At 39.6% G+C, this 18,580-nt stretch overlaps 1 long non-coding RNA gene across 1 annotated transcript in view; it reads right to left on the bottom strand.

Annotated features, from left to right (window-relative positions):
- The window catches only part of LOC135969407 (uncharacterized), a 274,199-nt gene extending 257,102 nt beyond the window's left edge, over positions 1-17,097 (bottom strand). Inside the window, exon 1 of the long non-coding RNA XR_010584651.2 lies at positions 16,701-17,097. This is a non-coding gene — a long non-coding RNA (uncharacterized lncRNA). The remainder of the gene's footprint in view (positions 1-16,700) is intronic.
- Between the last annotated feature and the right edge of the window lie 1,483 nt (positions 17,098-18,580).

The following is an 18,580-nucleotide window of genomic DNA, read 5'->3' as shown; positions in this document are numbered from 1 at the left end:
CCCTGCAGTCAGCCAAGGGTCTACCCTTTGAGAAGCGCAGCTATAGGGCTTCTAGATTACTCCAAAAAATGTGACCCAATCGTTTCACACACTAGCCATCTATAATAAGCTGTCGTCCTCTGGAGGTGGTACCATCTCTGTGGCAACACACCTGATGCAATTCTGAAAGGGAGACAATTGCAGGATCTAACTGCAACCGCTTAGCTAATAAGGAGGTGTTTCTCACTGTCAAAATTGTCAAAAACAGCACTTGTGTTCTGATGGAGTGCAGCCTGTTTGGAGTTGGAAAAATTAGCTGACAGGTAAGTCAAGTCCTCCTTACGGAATTAAAGGTAAGGTTAAAGCTCATCTGAAGATGAGAAGAGGAAATGAGATGTTGAAGAAAAAAAATATCTGTAGGCCACAGACCTGGAGAAATAAAACATCATTATTAAAGATTTACCAGAAGAAAAAACAGAATCTCACCCTGGCATGAGGGGAAGCAGCCAGTCAGTTCACCACCAGAAATTCATCAGAAGTTGTTGCAGAAAAAAAAAAAGGTCAACTCCAGCCCAAAGAGAAAGGCTTCTCTCTGCTATAGCACAACTTTACCTTCCAGGTGCCACCAAGATCATTTACTTCAGATGGCAGCAACTTTCTAACTGCTCCAATTTGTTGATATTTTGTCTGCAAGACAGTGGCATCAGCCTGCAAGGGATGCTTCCAGCCATGCAGCTTGACCAGGCAGGGCATGTGCAGAGATAGACTGACAGCAAGATTCCTGTGCAGCAGCTATGTGATGAGGTGGAGTGGGACCTATGCAAGCAGGGAGCATGAAGTCAGTCTTCAAAGATCCACTGAAGCCAAACTTCAAATATAGTGACAGAGCTGTGGATTGCTGGGGGAAAAAAACACTGACAGGCAGGCAAGTCTTGTTTACAAGACTCTAAGAAAGAAAAGCCTTCAAAGCAGAGGCTTGGAGAGACATAGAATCTAAGAGGCAGACTTGAATAAACATTGACAGTGCTGTAAACAACCAATCGCATCTTTATTTGGAAAAGCAAGTAAAGGTTACACATCAGTCTCTAGTTGAATTAAAGGACAATAATTATTGTTAGCAACGTCCTCAAGGTAAAGGATCACAAACTGAAAATTTTAAAGGAAAATACTACTAAAGGAATATTGTATTAAAATGATACATATATTTAATGATAATTAGAGTCTATATTTATATAGTGCTTTGAAGTGTTTCAAATAATGTTATGTCAACCAATCTTCAAAATGACCCTGTGAGGTAGGCACATTAGCCCTATTTTACAAATGAGACTGTTCTGGCATTAATATCCAAAATTTCCAACTTCACTAATTTCTTCTCATTTCAGAAGTCTTTATATCCTAACCCAAATAATATATCAAATCTAATCTGCAGTAAACAGCGTCTAAGAAAATCACATTTTGCAATCGCCCTCTGCAGTATAGCAAATATATTAAATAGATGCTTTCTTTCACAATGGCATTTGAAACCACTTTCTTAATATGAATGGAAAATTTTAGACAATTACTGGGATTCACGAAAGAAAAGAGTATCTGCTGGGCTGAATGCTGCCTGGAAGACTGACCTTATTTATTCAAAAGATTATATATACACGCAAATACACACAAAATATTTTGAATAAGGTGTGTATATATACATAGTAAATATATATATTTACTCAAGAGAGCTATATGTATACATAGTATATAAGTGTTATATACCATGTGTATGGTGTATATATACACACTGTGTACATATATGTGTACATATAGTCACACATATACAGACACATATATGTGTGTATATATATATACACACACAGATATATATACAGACACACACGTGTGTGTATAACTTTTCTCTCTCTCTCACAGTGTCAAACAGTCCCTCTCCTATAGCTACTGGTATTAAAAGGTGAACCCTTGTATTAAAAACCTGCCTCTCCCCAGAGTTTTGCTCTGTAAATGTTGCCTGCCTTGTTTGTGGGGGCTATACAACTACACTGCACCAGCAGCAGCAGTACCATAGCCATCCCTATCTTCATGGTCATTATCATCATCATTCTATCCCGCCTATTACATCTAATGGAGCTCATTTAAACCAGAGCAAACACCAGAGAAGGTGTGTTAGTTAACTCAGTACACAAAGGCTATTTAGAGCCATGAATGAAAAATCCAGAAATACTGAAGATCTCTTAGAACCTTCATTAACGGATAATGGTTATAAAAACGGGGATACTTGGAAAGATGGATAGGCAATCCATATTTATCTTTACAAAATTACGTTCATATAAATGCTGCTCTTTATGTAGAAGCAGTGTCACATAATGGTTAAGTCTGTTGATTCTTGAGCCAGACTACCTAGGATGAAAACTCAGCTCTGCCACTTTAGCTGTGTTGCCTTAGACAGCTTAAACTGCCAGTACTTCATTTTCTTCACCTGTAACATACTAACAATAATAGTATAAGAATAGGTGAATCAGTTTGACCCACTGTGTAAGTATTTGTATTAGTATTATTTTAAAACTGCTACAGCCATGGCTTGCAGAATCTTTCAATGGAGCTTAGCCTCCATGACTTTTGGATACCATGAAGCTTCTGTTCACAGTCTGTTACTCCATCCCCACCAACTGTTTTCCAAGTAGACTAGTGTTGTGCTATTAGAATTCTGAGCTGGTTTTGAGAGGCCAATATGATGAGACCATTCCTAAACATTTTTTTTTTTTTCACTTGGGGATGAAGAGTGAATTTCTAAATAGAAATCAAAGGTGATAGGAAAATGATACTATCTGCTTTTATCTATGAAAAGACAAATTCTGGGGTCTTCATTTGTGTCAGAAATCATTTTTAAGATATCTCACTATATTACTACATACTACAAAATGGGTTGGTACTCGGTTGTGGGACTTTTGGAGGAGCCTATTTACATGAGTAACTGAAAAGCTACATAGGAATAAATCTATCTCTAAAAAAAGATTTCATTTGAAAAAGCTGATTATTTAAAAAATGAAGATTTCAGGAGCATCATTGTTGGGGGAAACAGCTGTAATTTTGATGATGAATGAAATGCTCTCTGACCCAACTCCATAAAATCATATTTGAATCTCTCAGGTGCTTGAAAGTTGTTGGCAGTTTGGGGAGGGGGGCACATTAATAAGAAATGAGTTTTAAAAAACTGAACAGAGGATAATGAAAGGTTAAGAGAGCATTTGGTATAATCACAAAACATAGCTCAAATTGCAGTAAAGAGTACTTAGCCTATTTCAACGAGGTGATCAATTATTGGAACATGTATGGTTTCAACACGACTTGGAGCAACTGAAGAGCTCTAAACACAGGAGACTTGGAAACCACTGACGGGAATAAGGCATAGGACAACATATGATAGTTAAGATGACTACAGGAGGGAGCACACACAGAGTATGTTCCATAACTTATTCCTTCTGCCGTGTTCAGAAACAAATCACTGAACTCTTTTTTTTATTGAGAAAAAGTAAGCCACATAATTTTTAAGAATAATGATCTCCTTGAGTCATAATAATGAATTTGGAATATTATATAATATGAAATTTCTTAGTCCTATCTGCTCTGGGCATCTCCTATTTTACAAAGGAGGGATTTGAAAGAGATTAGAGGGATCCTAAATTTGGGTATAGAACCAAAGAAAACATTGTTTATTATTATTATGGCTAACCTTTGAAAAAGCCATAAAGGTATAATGTATTCCATTAAAGCATTCATATTCTCACCTGCTCACTCCTTTTTTGGACAGCTATATACATTGCAGGGTGTTTAACTCAAATGAGCATAGGAGTAACTGGTAATGGGACTAGATATATCTGTAGCTAATTGTGTTACCCTCATGTGATTTTGATGCCATTGTTTAGTGATAGGCTTTAGTGTACCTTAGCAAGTGATGAGATCTTTGAAATTAGCATACTTTGGGTTATGAATTAAAATTTACATTGCTTTCAACGTATACAAGCACTATATAAAGAATACTGCCAAGCCTTGGATATATTTGAAGTACACTAAAAAATTGAGCACTGAAAATGACTTCTTATAACCTCCTCCAATCCCTTCATTGCACATGATGAAATTAAACCCAGGAGATGTTAAGTGACTTTCCTAAATAACCTGTGTGACAGAGCTCACTTTGAGTCTGGCTATTCAGTTTTTCCCCAAACATGATGCTGACTTATGTGTTGGTGAAAGAATATTAAGGGTCGCTCTGTCTCAATATAGAAAACCAATTTATATGAGCCTAGTTAGGGGTCGGTAGCAATTGCTTAAAACTGGAGAAAACAGTATCTACACATTTAGAGTGGTGGCAATGGGAAGGAAGAAATTAAGACATATTTAAAAATGCTCATAATTGCTTGGGTAAGAGGAAGTAATGGACAGAAGGAGATAGAGCATTTGAAATAAGAAGATGAAGTATACTACTGTTAAAAGTACAGATACATTATTTTCATGGGATGCTTGTGGCTGAAATTCTATACCCAAATTAACATGTTGGAACTGAGAGAGACAATAATTCCCCTTATTATGATATGAAACTAGATTTCCTTAAAACTGACACCAAAAGCAGATATTAACAATGAGGCTTCTTTATTATTTAATGAAAACTAGAAGCAAAAAACAAACACTAGAATGCTTTTTTTAATGATCGATAAAAAGGTGTTGATAACTGTTCCCTATGATAGACATTTGCAGCATGAATCAGAAAGTGGGGCCTGGGGAGACAGGAGTCTGACAAAAGTAGCTGCAGAAATAAGCTGTGTGTAACAAAATTCAACCCCACATCCTGGTGGTAGAGGGAAATCCAAAGAAATCAATCAAACATGGTATTTAATTTTAGAAAAGGGAACAGTGACAAAATGACATCATTAGTAAAGAAAAACTACAAATAAATATATATAATGCACTAGATAACTTAAAGGTCTTAAAAACTTTAAGCCTTGAGTAAATGTGGGTTTCGGGAAAAAAATAAAGACAAAGCTTGTAAAATGTCATTTATTACCAATACGTAAACTACAAGAGGTATTCCAAGGCAAAGGGAAAACATAAAAAATACAGAATATACATATTAGAAAAAGAAACAAGGAGGGCCACAAAATACTTCAAATAAAGCTTGAGTCCCAAAATAAATGTGGAAGTGGTACACATGACAGTTTAAAGAGCCTAATAAAAGTTATTGTTTTTAAAAAATATATTTTAGGTTCAGGGGTACATGTGCAGGTTGTTCTACAGGTAAACTCATGCCATGGGGGTTTGTTGTAAAAATTATTTTGTCACCTATGTCCTAAGCCTAGTATCCAATAGTTATTTTTTTCCTTAAGTGCAGCAAAGGGAGGGAGGGGATCAGGTGAGAATCCCCCAAATTCTCTGGCCACAAGGGTGAGAATGCATACTCAGGGTACAAAGGTAAAACTTAGGAAACTATATTTTTTGCCTCAGTCTTTTTCAAGCTCATTATCAGTTTCATATTTTAAAGGGAAAGTAAGATCAAAGGATGCTATATACATATGATCTTTGAAATTGACAAACCAAATGTAGATGAGTCATCCTTGCTGGATAACATCCATCTACAAATTCTAAAAGTAACACAAAGGTGGGACCTTGAGATTGTAGATCAATGTAGATGTGCTTTTAAACTGCCACATTCTAGATAATTTGAGATTTGTCAGAAAGATTTTCCCACAACCAGTCATCGAAGAGAAGCCAAGTGAAACTTTCTCTCATAATGAAGTCAAATCTCAGTGAAAAGCATTAAATATATGATGCTCAGCCCCAGTCAGAAGCAGCGCAGTAAAGAAGGAACACTGGGCTGGAAAGGAAAAGATCGTATCTTGCTATTCCACCATCTAGCATTGTATCTCACTTAAATTATTGAAACTTCTAAAGTCTCAGTTTCCTCATTATTAAAGGGGTATAATAATCCCTAACCAATACAAAATAAATAAAAATAGGAATTTAAGGAAATAACAATTGTGACTGTCAAATAGCAGTATCTAATATTTTTAGAGTTGTCTCTACATTGCCAGGCATTGTACTAGATGTTTTACATGCAGTTATCATATTGCAGGTGTTCAATACTTTTAGCTTACTTTCTTCCCCACAGAATATTCTTGGGATCCAAATAAGTTAGTGTATCTGAAAATACTTCACAAAGTGTAAATTGTTGTGAGCATATAGGTAGTTATGAAAAGATCATGGGATCTGTTAACATGGATGTATCACTGAACTGGCAACCAAATGTAAGCTATTGGAGAAAAACCAACATGGGTTCGGTAAGATGAAATAACACTGGATTAATTTGCTGGCCAATATCCTAAGGTTGTTTAAAACCACTATGATGGTGAAGCAAGAACAAATTAATTGTGTATGCCATCATGTAATATCTTCCTATTTTAAAAATAAAAGCACTCACCAAAAATGATATTCAAAAATAGAACATTGATGAATAAATTATGACATGAGACACTAGGCAACCATAAACAGAAATATGGTAGGTGAATATTTAATAATAGAGAAAAAAATTTCATAATATGCTATTGAAAGAAAAAAGTAAACCATAAGGTATATGTAAATCATAATCCTAATTTTGTAACTTATGAATATATCTTTTGCGGGGGAGAATCTGGAATGGTATACAACAAAAAAATGTAATAGAAGCTTTTGTGGTATTGAGAAACTGATTAATTTTTCATTTTCTTCCTTGTGCTTTTCTGTGTTTTCTCATATTGCTATAATGAACACATTAATTTGTAGTGAGAAATATTTAAAAATACAAACGATTTTTTAAACCATACCACGGAAAACCCTAGCTTCTTCACTCATTCTAAGAATATAAAAAAAGCAAGCTTTGCTTCAGAATGCAATGGGAAGTACTTCAACGTTCCTTCAGTGTTGCCAAGGTTTATTTAACAATATTTTCTCACCATATATTATACAAGAACAGAACTAAACAGATGGTCTACATCGAAAACTCAGCAATCTAGGAAAAGCTATCCTCACTCTACCTATTCATCATATACTACATTGTATATATAACATACACACACACACACATACATAACTCCTTATCATCTTCTTAATATCATATATGCCTAAATCTTTCACAGATCCCACATGTCAAAGTTATCGTACAAGCCACACCCACATCTGTGTGTGTGTTTGTTTTCAAAATATGACAGGAATACTTACACTCATTGCATGACCCTACTGACTTTAAAAATTACATTCTCACATATTTACATATTTGTAGATTTTATCCAAAAAAAAAATCTATATAACTTGGAATTTCCAAGGAACACAGGCAAGGCTTGAATTTGACTCTGTATTATGTATGCAAATGGTATCTTGGCATTGAATTAGTCTTCCAGAAGCAACATTTCCTTTATGTCACTTCCTTCCTGGACCAATCAATGGCCCTTTATTTCTTTCAGGATGAAGAACAAATGGTTCAGCCTGGCATCCAAGGTTCACCTTGTGTCTCCAGGCTTCCTTGGCAATACTTCCCAGTATAAACCTTTAACTCCACTCAGGCCAGAGTCTATACTATACCTCATATACAGAATGAACATTATTTTCTCTGTCCTTTGTTCATGCTATTTTTCCCAATGGAAATATACTTCATCTTTTTCTTCCCCCTATAAATTCTCCTATCCTTCAATACTAGGCGTAAGTCCATGTCCATACTACATTCCCATCTCCTGATTTCTCTCAATTCATTTTCTGAAAATTCTGCTTTATACTTTATCATACTTCATCTATAGATCTTAGGAAACTATTTCTTAAGAATACTAGACACTCAAAAATTTCATACTGAATTAAGCTCAAATGTCCAGTGGTATAAATTTTTATGGAAATAAGGTTTAATATGTACCAGAAGAGAGCTGATAATATGATTTTATAGACTTAATTATAAACAAATGGTGCTGCTACCAATTTTTTTTAAGTTTGGCTTTTTAAAATCTGGCTATAAAATTAGGTCAGCAAGAACTCCTTGAAAAGATTTTGTTGGGAATTAGTCTTTTTGTATGTATTTGAATGTAATAAAATGGTATTTCTTTAAAAATAGTATTTAATTCAGCCGTTTTGCTAATTAAGACTAGACTTCTCCCCAATCGGAATAAAATCATAGACTCATCTAATTTTTTGAGCTCAAAGACACCTTAGAGATTATTTCCAGAATCAGAGAGTAACTTGCCCAAGGCCACATAGGTGGTTAGTCAAACATGACTTTTCTTTTAATTCTGTAAGTCATTCTCTTTTATACTATTGCTTAGGGTTGGCAGCATGATATAAGGAAAAGAACCTGCATTTGGAGACAGAGGCCCAGGATTCATTCAAAGCCAAGCTCGGTTTTACTTGCATTAAGCCTCTTTACTCAGCACAAGAGTGGAAACTATAGAATATCACCTCACGGAGTTGTTGGTAATAGTAGGTAATAGGTGATAGGCAAATCTATGCACAGCTGCTTTAAACCATAAAGCTTGTATCCCCTGTCTAACCTGCAATGGTGGTTTACACACCTACATGCAAGAGATCCTCTGTGAACTAAGCCCTGTTGATTCCATCCCTGAATCTCTCTTCTGTGGCCTCACCTCCAATGCCACAATCTTAGTCTAAACCAACATTTTCTTTCTTGTTACATAGTGAAAGTCTCTGAATTAGCTTCTTCCCAATCACTCATCCTTTTCTCACACTGCAGCCAGAGTCCTCTTCTAAAAACTCCTACTTCAGGTGGCACTTTCCTGCTTTAAAAGTCATCAATGCTTTCCCTCAATTTCCCCTTTGGACTAAATCCCATATTCTTGCAATGTCCCTAAAGGCCCTGCAGTGAGTGTTGGGCTTACTTAATTCCTCCAAACTTACCTTCTGTCACTTTCCTCTTTGGTCCTTACACTCCTTCTGTTCCTTCAGTTCCTGGATTATGTTGGTCTCTTTCATACCTTAAAGCCTTGGCAAGACTTCTCTTTGCTGTTAAAGCTCTCTCCACCCGCCTCTGCACATAGCTAACGCCTACTCATAATTTAAACTCCAATTACATGTTAATTCCTTAAGCAAAGCCTTTCTTAACTCCCCAGACTAAACAGAGTCTCCCTAAAATATAATCTCATAGTAATAGTACCCTAAACTCTCCTTCTTTAGGTATTATTACGGTGGCAATTTATGTATTATCTTTTTTGTGTCTGTCTCCCTTGCTACAAGGTTTATGAATGTGTTTGCTTAAGGCTTAATAAATATTTATGGAAGGAAGAAAGAAAAAAATAAACAATAAACAGAAGTCTATTAGTTGTTTTTCTTGCATATCCCCCACTTTCCTATATTCTATGTCTTGTATATACCCCAGCTAGCTGAAATAACTACCCATTCATCACACTACACCTATCATACAAACAAAAATAACTTTAAACCCACAGAATGCCCACTGTTTGCCTTCCTCATCAGAAACCACATTATTGCCTAATGGGAAAAATAGGAAATTAAAATTTCAGCAACAAAACCATGGTTGTTACTAGGAGCAGTTTCAAGCCTGCATCTGTTATGCCGGCACAGGTTTGCATCAGGTCAGTAGAATTGTCTTATCTCTGTTACTTGAGGCAGAAATCATCAGGCGGTTTCTTTCCATTCCTGGGTACAGAGAGGATCCCCAGTGGAAAGCTGACCTGGTCGTGTGGGCTGTCTGGACTCAACCGACCCAGTCAGAATGTCCCTGATAATTTGTCAGAGGCAGCTACTCTGGGTTTCCTCCTAGCAGCTTGCTGTTCTCTCCTAAGGAGATAGAATCACAAATATCTCCTCCTGGGAGTAGGATATACCTGCTAGGTCTGCCAGGTTGGAGGAAGGCGATAGCACAGGAGGTAGAAAAATAAACCTCTCTTCCTGCCCAATCTTGGGAGTACACAACTGCCTTCCAAAATAGAGAAAAGAGAGCAGGTCCCTGAATCAGGGAAGACATTCATATAAATTCTTGTTTCCTCATCAAACAATTGGTGTTCATTCAGTTTAAAAACTAAGTTGTATTGTTGGCTTAAATGTGACCAATTCTACACTTGAAATAAGGCCCTATAAATAGTTCCTCAAGAGAAGTCCTTGATATAATTGATAGTCAATGCAAGGCAAATGCTAATTCAACATGTCAACAATGCCAGCATATTTCCTTGTATAACTTCCTATTTGTTTCTGACTTTTTTCACACTACAGTAAGAGAGAAGAAACATAGAAGAGAAGGTATGAAGGTTATTTGAGCAGCAGAGTTCTGGTCGGCTGACACCCTTAGCGAGATTCATTAATCTTGGAGATTCTCACTCTCATTTACTAAACAACAGTGATTCACACAGAGTTACACAGCCACAGTGGCAAAGTTAATTGGAATCTAGTCCCCCTAACATTTCTTCCTTCCTTCAGCAATTCCTCAATACTGCAAGCTAAAATATTAAGTGAGACTGTCATAATCTTATGAAAGGGAAAACAAACAAAGGGTGTTAGCACAGAATTAAAGGTGGACATGTTTCATTTTGTTTTGTTTTGTGTTTGGCTTTATCCCTTTGAGCAAAACAAGAAGGCAGAGGTAGTTTATGTAACCCTGTATCAATACTGGTAACTTTTTTCAGCATGAAATTAGCACTGGGAGCTCAATATGGCTTTTACTCAAGTCCAGAGAAAGAAAGGAAGGATGGAGGAAGGGAGAAAGAGACAGCTATGAATACTGGTAAATTCTATTCAGTTAGTGGCAAGCAGCCAGATAATCCCTTTTAATTTTACTCTTTATTTCATCTGGCAGAAGCAAATATTGCATTTTCTTAAAGCTTTTTAACTTTAAAAGTATGTATAATGACATGTGACAGGCACTATTATCCCAATCCAGTAAATGAGGAAACTGAGACTCCCTAAGAGTATTATCTATGTTTGATCAGGAATTATGAGTGAATTTAAGACCAGTGTCTAAGTTGTCTAATGTGTACCTCAGTGTTCCTTCCACATGATGATCTTTCCAGCTAAGTATCCAGATGAGCACTGCTTACGTTGGCAGCATAAAGGCTTTTAAGTAAAGAAGATGGAGAATACAAGAAAATCATAAGTGGTGGAGAGGTAATGGTACACAATGAAGATTCACTTAAGAAAAATATTTCTATAGTCCTCATTTCAAATATGCCAAGCATATTTGAGAGGGTAGAGAGGTATACAGTGACAAAAATGTACTATGTATGCAACTATGATTTAAAAAGATCTTCACGGTAGAAATATTTTTATGTGCTAGAAGACACTGTGGCTTCAGGATCTGACCCGAATAGTGTAAAAGGAGTCATAGACTTCTGACGTTGACAGTTATCAAATGAAATAAGAAAAGAAATCCAAAGACTTCTCATAAATTGCTTTACTTCCAGGCTGTACTGTGCTTTTCTAGATTAATAAACTATACTAAATAACTTCCACAAAAATATATCATATACTGTTTTCAGCAGTCATGGTAATTTGAGTTGGGGTTTTTTTTTTATAAGTAATAATCGTCACTGAAAGCTTGTGACAAGGTCTGGTCCACCACCAATAAAATCTAGAAGACTACACTCAATAAAGTGTAAAGTCTATATTGTTCAGAATGTTAATGTTACTATTATTATTGTTATTATTTTGAGAAAGGATCTCACTCTTGTCTCGCAGGCTAGAGTGCCATGATGTGGTAACAGTTCACTGCAGCCTCAATTTCCTAGGCTCCTGTAGTCCCCCCACCTCGGCCTCCCAGATAGCTAAGACTACAGGTGCACATCACCATGCCAGGCTATTTTTTTCTATTTTGTAGAAACAGGGTCTTTCCATGTTGCCAATGCTCGTCTTGAACTCCTGGGCTCAAGTAATCCTTCTGCATTGGCCTCCCAAAGTGTTGGGATTACAGGCATGAGCCACCATGCCTGGCCTAGTACTATTTTTAAGTAAATAGGGTCAAACACTTATTTGGAATGCAATTTTTTTTTTTTTTGAGATGGAGTTTCACTCTTGTTGCCCAGGCTGTAGTGTAGTGCCACGATCTCCGCTTACTGCAAGCTCCACCTTCTGGTTTCAAGTGATTCTCCTGCCTGAGTTTCCCGAGTAGCTGGGATTACAGGTGTCCACCACCATGCCTGGCTAATTTTTGTGTTTTTAGTAGAGATAGAGTTTCACCATATTGGCCAGGCTGGTCTTGAACTCCAGACCTCATGATCTGCCAGCCTCAGCCTCCCAAAATGCTGGGATTACAGGCATGAGCCACCACGCCTGGCCTTTTTTTTTTTTTTTTTTTTTTTTAAGGAGCTAAGTTTCTCCTGTATCTTAAACAGACAGCCATCATCGTGTAGTCTATGTTCATCATTGACTCAGTTCTAGGTTACCAATGTTGCTGGAAACAATGGAGATAACATCAAAAATCCTACCTAGCAGAAAACTATACCTTATGGATGGTGCTTTAAATCTTTTAAAATTACGTGGGCAAGTCAAATTAGAAATAAGCCAGGCACAGTGGCTTACACCTATAATACCAGTGCTTTAAGAGGCCAAGGCCAGAGCATCTCTTGAGGCCATGAATTCAAGATCAGCCTGGGCAACATAGTAAGATTCAATTTCTACAGAAAAGAAAAATAAAAAACAAAATTAGCTGGGAATGGTGGTGTGTACCTGTAGTCTAAGCTACTTGGGAAGCTGAGGTAGCAGGATCCTTTGAGCTAGGGAGCTTGAGGTTACAGCGAGCTATGATCATGCCACTGCACTCCAGCCTGGGTGATGGAGACAGTGCCTCTTGAAAAGATCTTTTAATTACTTGCTATTGCACTTAATATTAAAAACAACATGCATCTTGGACTCTAAAATATATTTCCTGAAGGGTATCATTTTTATTCTTTGCCAGAGGCACCTGTCAAAAACCTCTAAAGAGATTTCACCAACTTGTTTTCACTGGAACCATTCGGAGGAGGCTGGGGAGTGCCACTGTGAACAGTTTAGACAGAGCTCTTAAGGGAAGCCTCATAGTAGTTAGACAGAACATTCCCATCCTAGGCATTTCTGCTGCTCCCTCACTAATCAGCGGCAGCACCCCCTGCTCTCTGGGGTTGGGGTTGGGGTTGGGATTGGGGGTTTGCTGGCTAAGCTGCCTCTGCTGCAGTGTTACTACATTCTTCTCTTCTCCTGGCCACCAAGCAGCCCAAATATGGCTGCAGGCAGAAGCCAAGGAAACCTTCATGCCCAGATGAACCAGAGAGATGTGGGTGGGATGGGCCTAGTGGAATCCATCTCTTCTGCAGTCCCGAAAAGGCACAGGGCTACTGCCATCCCAGATGCCAAAGGGAGAAAATAGAGCCAACCTCAGAGCAAAGCGGTGGCTGCTCTCTGGCTCTGGATCTGAAGCGCGAGAAAGAAGAGACAGATACCAGATGACACACAGACCTGGCCAGATCTAAGCCAATGAAGCAGGGCCTCAACTAAGCTGGGAACAAACGGAGAGTCCCGAGAAAAGTGTTTTTGTTTTAGTTTGTGTGTGTGTGTGTGTGTGTGTTTGCTTTCTTTGCTTAATCAAAGTTACAGGTAAATGTGATGATATTAGTACAATCATGAATATCTAAAAAACTTTCTTCTGGAAACCTCAGACCCTTTATCAACAGAGATGTCATTAATATAAACTACAGTTGCCAGGGTATCAAGGATAAAACCTGGCTGGGCCAGTATGTAACCTTCTTGCCATCTCATCATTGCACAAAAGGTTAGATGAATATACTCAACTACCAACATCACAAGGGCATTGCATAGATGAATATACTCAACTATATCAAAGTACTCTAGGATATTTGGAAAAAGAACCCCAGAAAATAAACTATAGTTTTTATTCACATGTAAATATATCTTGACTAACGTATCTTTTATGATCTATTTCAAAATAATGATAATTATTACATCATTCATGAAAAACAGAACATAATTATTACTGAACCTCATGAATATATGCCTGACTTGCCCATGGTCACAAAATAATGACTTAGACTACATAGCCTTTTTCTCATGGGGCCAGCACAAATCATTCTGTAAATATCCCTCCACCTCAGAACCACATAGCCTCAAATACTTACATTAAACCTTCTTGAACATATGGATTCTAATTAAAAATGAACACCAAGAACAGCATTCATCTGTGAATCCATGAACTTAAGAGTAAGAAAGAGCAGAAGCAACTGTGCTGAAGAATGGAGATAGTAAACAAGGGATGGGGCCAATTTAAAAGGGACACATACTCTGACACTGAGGATTGTGTACATGTCTGTCCACATGTATATATGTTCAAGGGAGAGGAGAGCATGTTGTCAGGAAGCAGTTCAAGCCCTGCCATGATGATGGCAGGAGATAATGTGTGTGGCAGTTGTTTGTGAGTGATCCCCATGTTTCTTAGCCTCATCCAGCTGCACTGCCTTCTTCTCCTATCCCATTACTCAATATTACTGCTGCCTAGTGTGTGCCACACACTGGGGGATCCCAAAGCTTGAGAACTGAGGCCACTTCCCACAATGTGCTAAACTCTATTTAGCAAAACCTTGAAAACTCTTTAGAAAGAATAATATTCCCTGGGAGGAAAAGCTATCTGCTTTGCCCAAATGAGACCAGAAAATTCATAGAATTGTTACTATAGTTTACTATGTTATTACTGGAAAAGACTGTAGGGCTTTATTTTTTTTAGAAGAAGATCTCCTGAAATATAATTACCTGGTTTCGTGTTCCATTACACCTTCCTCATCCTTTAGAAGTATCTTTCACTCATGAGACCCCATGGCTGAGTAATGAATATCCCATAGTTTTACTCAAACTTAAGAGAAGCACGTATTCGTGACATCAATCTTAGCATTTTATCAGAAGAGCTAAATTCCTAGAGTTAAATGGAATAGGAAGGAAAGGGATTAACCTCTGCTGCTGGCATAGTACAGTCACGATGCTAATGTCTCTGTACGAAAAAGCTGAATTGCAGCAATATCTGAAATCACAGAAAGTCCTGTGAGCTTTGGAGGAAAAAAATGTGAAGAAATAAAACGTAAAAAGCCAAAGGTAGGTTGGGATTCTATTTTTCATGCAGACATGCTTAGTAGAAGAAGCCTGTATTGCAAGAGCTCACAAATTAGATGGGAGAGGAATGGGTCAGTGAGTTCTGAGATGAGGAAGTTTTTAGAACCTGTAACTTGTAATTGTGTTATGGGTGAGTTCCAGCTGTTCCCCTAAGCATATTTTAAAATATAACTTCGCCATAGTATTTATTCACTTGCAATGCTTCAACTAGTAAACAGCCAGGGAGTCTATTCTCTTTTCATTTAGCAAGAGGGCTTTATAGCTACACAAAATATCCCCCAGCAACGAAAAATGAAACCCACAAATGTAACATTAGCAACCAGCTGTCAGAAAAAAATCAGAAGTAGGATTGCCAGTCTGGTCATTTCATGCCAAGTGTTCATGAGAGGGAGTGTATGTGTGTTTGTGTGTGCTCGTGCACATTGTGTGTAAATGGAGTGTGTTCAGTAGCATGAGAGATGTGAGCGGGTGCATGTCCTAATGATGGCAGAATGCCCGAACATGAAGATGGAGTGGAACCGTCAGTGGTAGAGCAACACAGCATAGACTCTCTATGGCTAATTGTGCAAGCCTCTCTCATGAGCAGGAAGAGTGAGAAAGGAGGATTAAAAAGACAAGATATTTTTATGTTGGAATTACTTCTTGTATTATAGGTATGTTTAACATACGTGAGGGCTCTGGGTGTCAGCTTGTAAGTGAAATGCACACACTATGTATGTATTTTCATTCTTAACCTTCATGAATTCATTTTACAACCTCCCCAAAATATAGAGACCTACAATCCCTTCAAAGTAAACACCCAGCGCTAGCAATTTTGTCCTGCAAGCACGAAACACATTGACCATTATGAACCAGCACAGCTATTAACCCGTGAATTCTCATATTCATTCTCTCTCTCTCTCGCTTTCTCGCTCGCTGGCTCGCTCTCGCTCTTCCTCTCTCTCCCCTCTCTCCCCTCTCTCCCTCCCTCCCTCTTCTCCTCCCCCCCGTGTCCCCCTCCCCCCACCCCACTCACCGTTCCCTTCCCTCCCGCATCCCTCCTCCATCTCGGGCAGAAGAATCTGTTGGGGCTATTTTGCAGAGAGATACAAGTACCAGGTGCCAAGCGGATACCTAGCCTCCTCCTAAACTTAATGCCAATTCCCTCCTGAAAGAGGAGGAATGCAGTGATATCAGCACCGGGGACACGGGGACAGCGAACACCACCGCGGCGCTTGGAGTTTACAGAGGAGCAACCCCAGCTCCGTCGCCACCACCTCGCGCAAAAGCCCCTACCCCACCAAGACACACACACACACACACCACGCCGCTCTATCCCGACCCCGTTCACGCGCGCACACGCGCACACACACACACACTCACACACAAGCCCTGGCTTTGGATTTCCCCATCAACACCGATGTTGCAGCAAGTCTGTCCGCACACTCCCGCACGCCTCGGGACCCAGCCGGGGCGCAGAGCTGTCAGGGCAGGGAGCGCACCGCAGGACTTGTAAATAAGCCCTGTTCCATCCAGAACCGGAGCGCTTCTTACTCCACCGACCACCCCGGAGCCCGGCGGCAGGGAGGAGGGGGCGCAAGGGGGTCAGGGAATCCTCCCCCTACCTTGCAATGAGAAGAGGGACAGGAAAAAGCCCAGCACCCAGACGCTGTGCAGCCAGTAGGTCCTCATGTCTCCGCTGCGCTCGACGCTCCTCGCGCGCTCCTGCTCTCGCCTCTTCCGCTCGCGCTCTCTCTAGTAAAACGCGCCGCTCCTTTCCCTCGGTTTCCCTCTGGGTTCTCCTGGCTCCGGCAACCCGGACAGACAAGCCTCTTGCCGTACGACGGCCGGATCCCAGAACAGCCTTGCTCTCCTCTTCGGGAGCGCGAGCCAGGGGCCGGGATGGACGCTCGTAGCCCGTGCCTGGTGTAAACACACCGAGCCCCCTCGTCCCTAGAGCTCTCCCGCTTTCCTGCTTGCTATCCTCCTCTCCCTCACTCCCCTGCAGCTTCAACTAAATGCGATGTACTTAAACAAGCAGCGCCTTATAGGACCGCGAACCGTGCCGAAAGGGCCCCGCTACTGCCATCTAGTGCGCACAGAACGGCATCGCCGCGGCCCTTCTTTGCTTGTGTGTCTGCGCCAAGTCTATCCAACGCCGCCAAAATCCCCTCTGCTCTCAGCAAACACAGGTGAAGCTCTTGCCTTCTTAAATCCTTGACTTGACCTTGCTGTCCCGTAGGTCCTGACTTTCTCCTTTTCACGAGGAAACTCTTGGAATATGCCAGCCGCACATCTTCATCACCTCATTGCTCCTCCTCTCCCTCTCAGAAATCCCCGTGCTTTCCTAACAACTCTGTGGAATTTTTTCTCCAAATGTCACCATGACCTCCACCAGAAAGTCCAATGGCCTCTTGAAGCCTCATCCTGCTTGATTTCGATGCTGCACTTCACAGCGTGTGCCATTCCTTTTTATTTGATTTCAAAGTCACTGGGTCAAAACAATTCTGGTACTTCTGACCTTCTCTCCAAGAGCCCTCTGGGTTCCTCTGCACTTCCTGGTTTACATCTTCTGTTATATTTTCTTTAAGTGACTTGGAAATAAAAGGTCTGTTACAGCTACTCCAGGATGGAAACCTCCACCACTAACCTCGTACTTAGCCCTCGGCTCAGACTTCCCAGCTGGGTACCAAGCATCTCAAACTGGATGACTCAGGGCTAGGACTGAGTTGGGTGAGTAGGCAGACGGGGCCGCTCTAAAGAGCACTGACTAGAAGTTAGGAAAGCTGGATATCAGTTCTGTCACTGTGGCCTCCACTCGTTGGGGACCTTAACTAAGTCATTCAATCTCTGAATTTCATTTTATTCATCCATGTATTTACATGATAAAGAATATTGGTCGCTTCCAACTGTTTGTAATATCTGTGCTAGATTTCTCCACCTTGGCACTACTGACATATTGTACCAGATAATTCTTTACTGTGTGGGGCTATCCTGTGCTCTATAGCAGCATCCCCAGGTTCTATCCACCAGATGACAGTAGCACAACCCTCATTCTCCTAGTTATGACAACCAAAAACATCTCCAGGCATTGCTAAATGCCCCCTGGAGGAAAAAAATTGACCCAGCTGAGAACTTCTTATCTATACCCATGTTATTTCCTTCAGGAATTATTCCCCTTTTCCAACTTCCCTGTTTCACAGGCTTCGGGAACATTTAGAAGCATATTTATTTCTCACTTCTCCAGTGTCAGTTGGTCATCAGTCTCACCATGACAATGTATAAATGTGTCTAAGATGTCTGTATGTTTTTTTTTTCACTTTCACTGCCACCTTTTTCATAATATAGTAAACACATACTGTGCATTATACTTTCTGAAATACTTTTAATTATCTCATAATGCTGTGATATGTTCAAGGGCTAAGTTAGCTCTTCTAGCACTGGTGGGAAATGCAGACAAGGATAGGTTAAGTGACTTTTCTTATGACATACAATAGGCCAGTGA

Source organism: Macaca fascicularis, chromosome 2 (assembly GCF_037993035.2).
Source record: "Macaca fascicularis isolate 582-1 chromosome 2, T2T-MFA8v1.1".
Lineage (NCBI taxonomy): Eukaryota > Metazoa > Chordata > Mammalia > Primates > Cercopithecidae > Macaca > Macaca fascicularis.
Note: the sequence above shows the minus strand (reverse complement) of the source record. Positions and strands in the feature narration are given on the sequence as shown.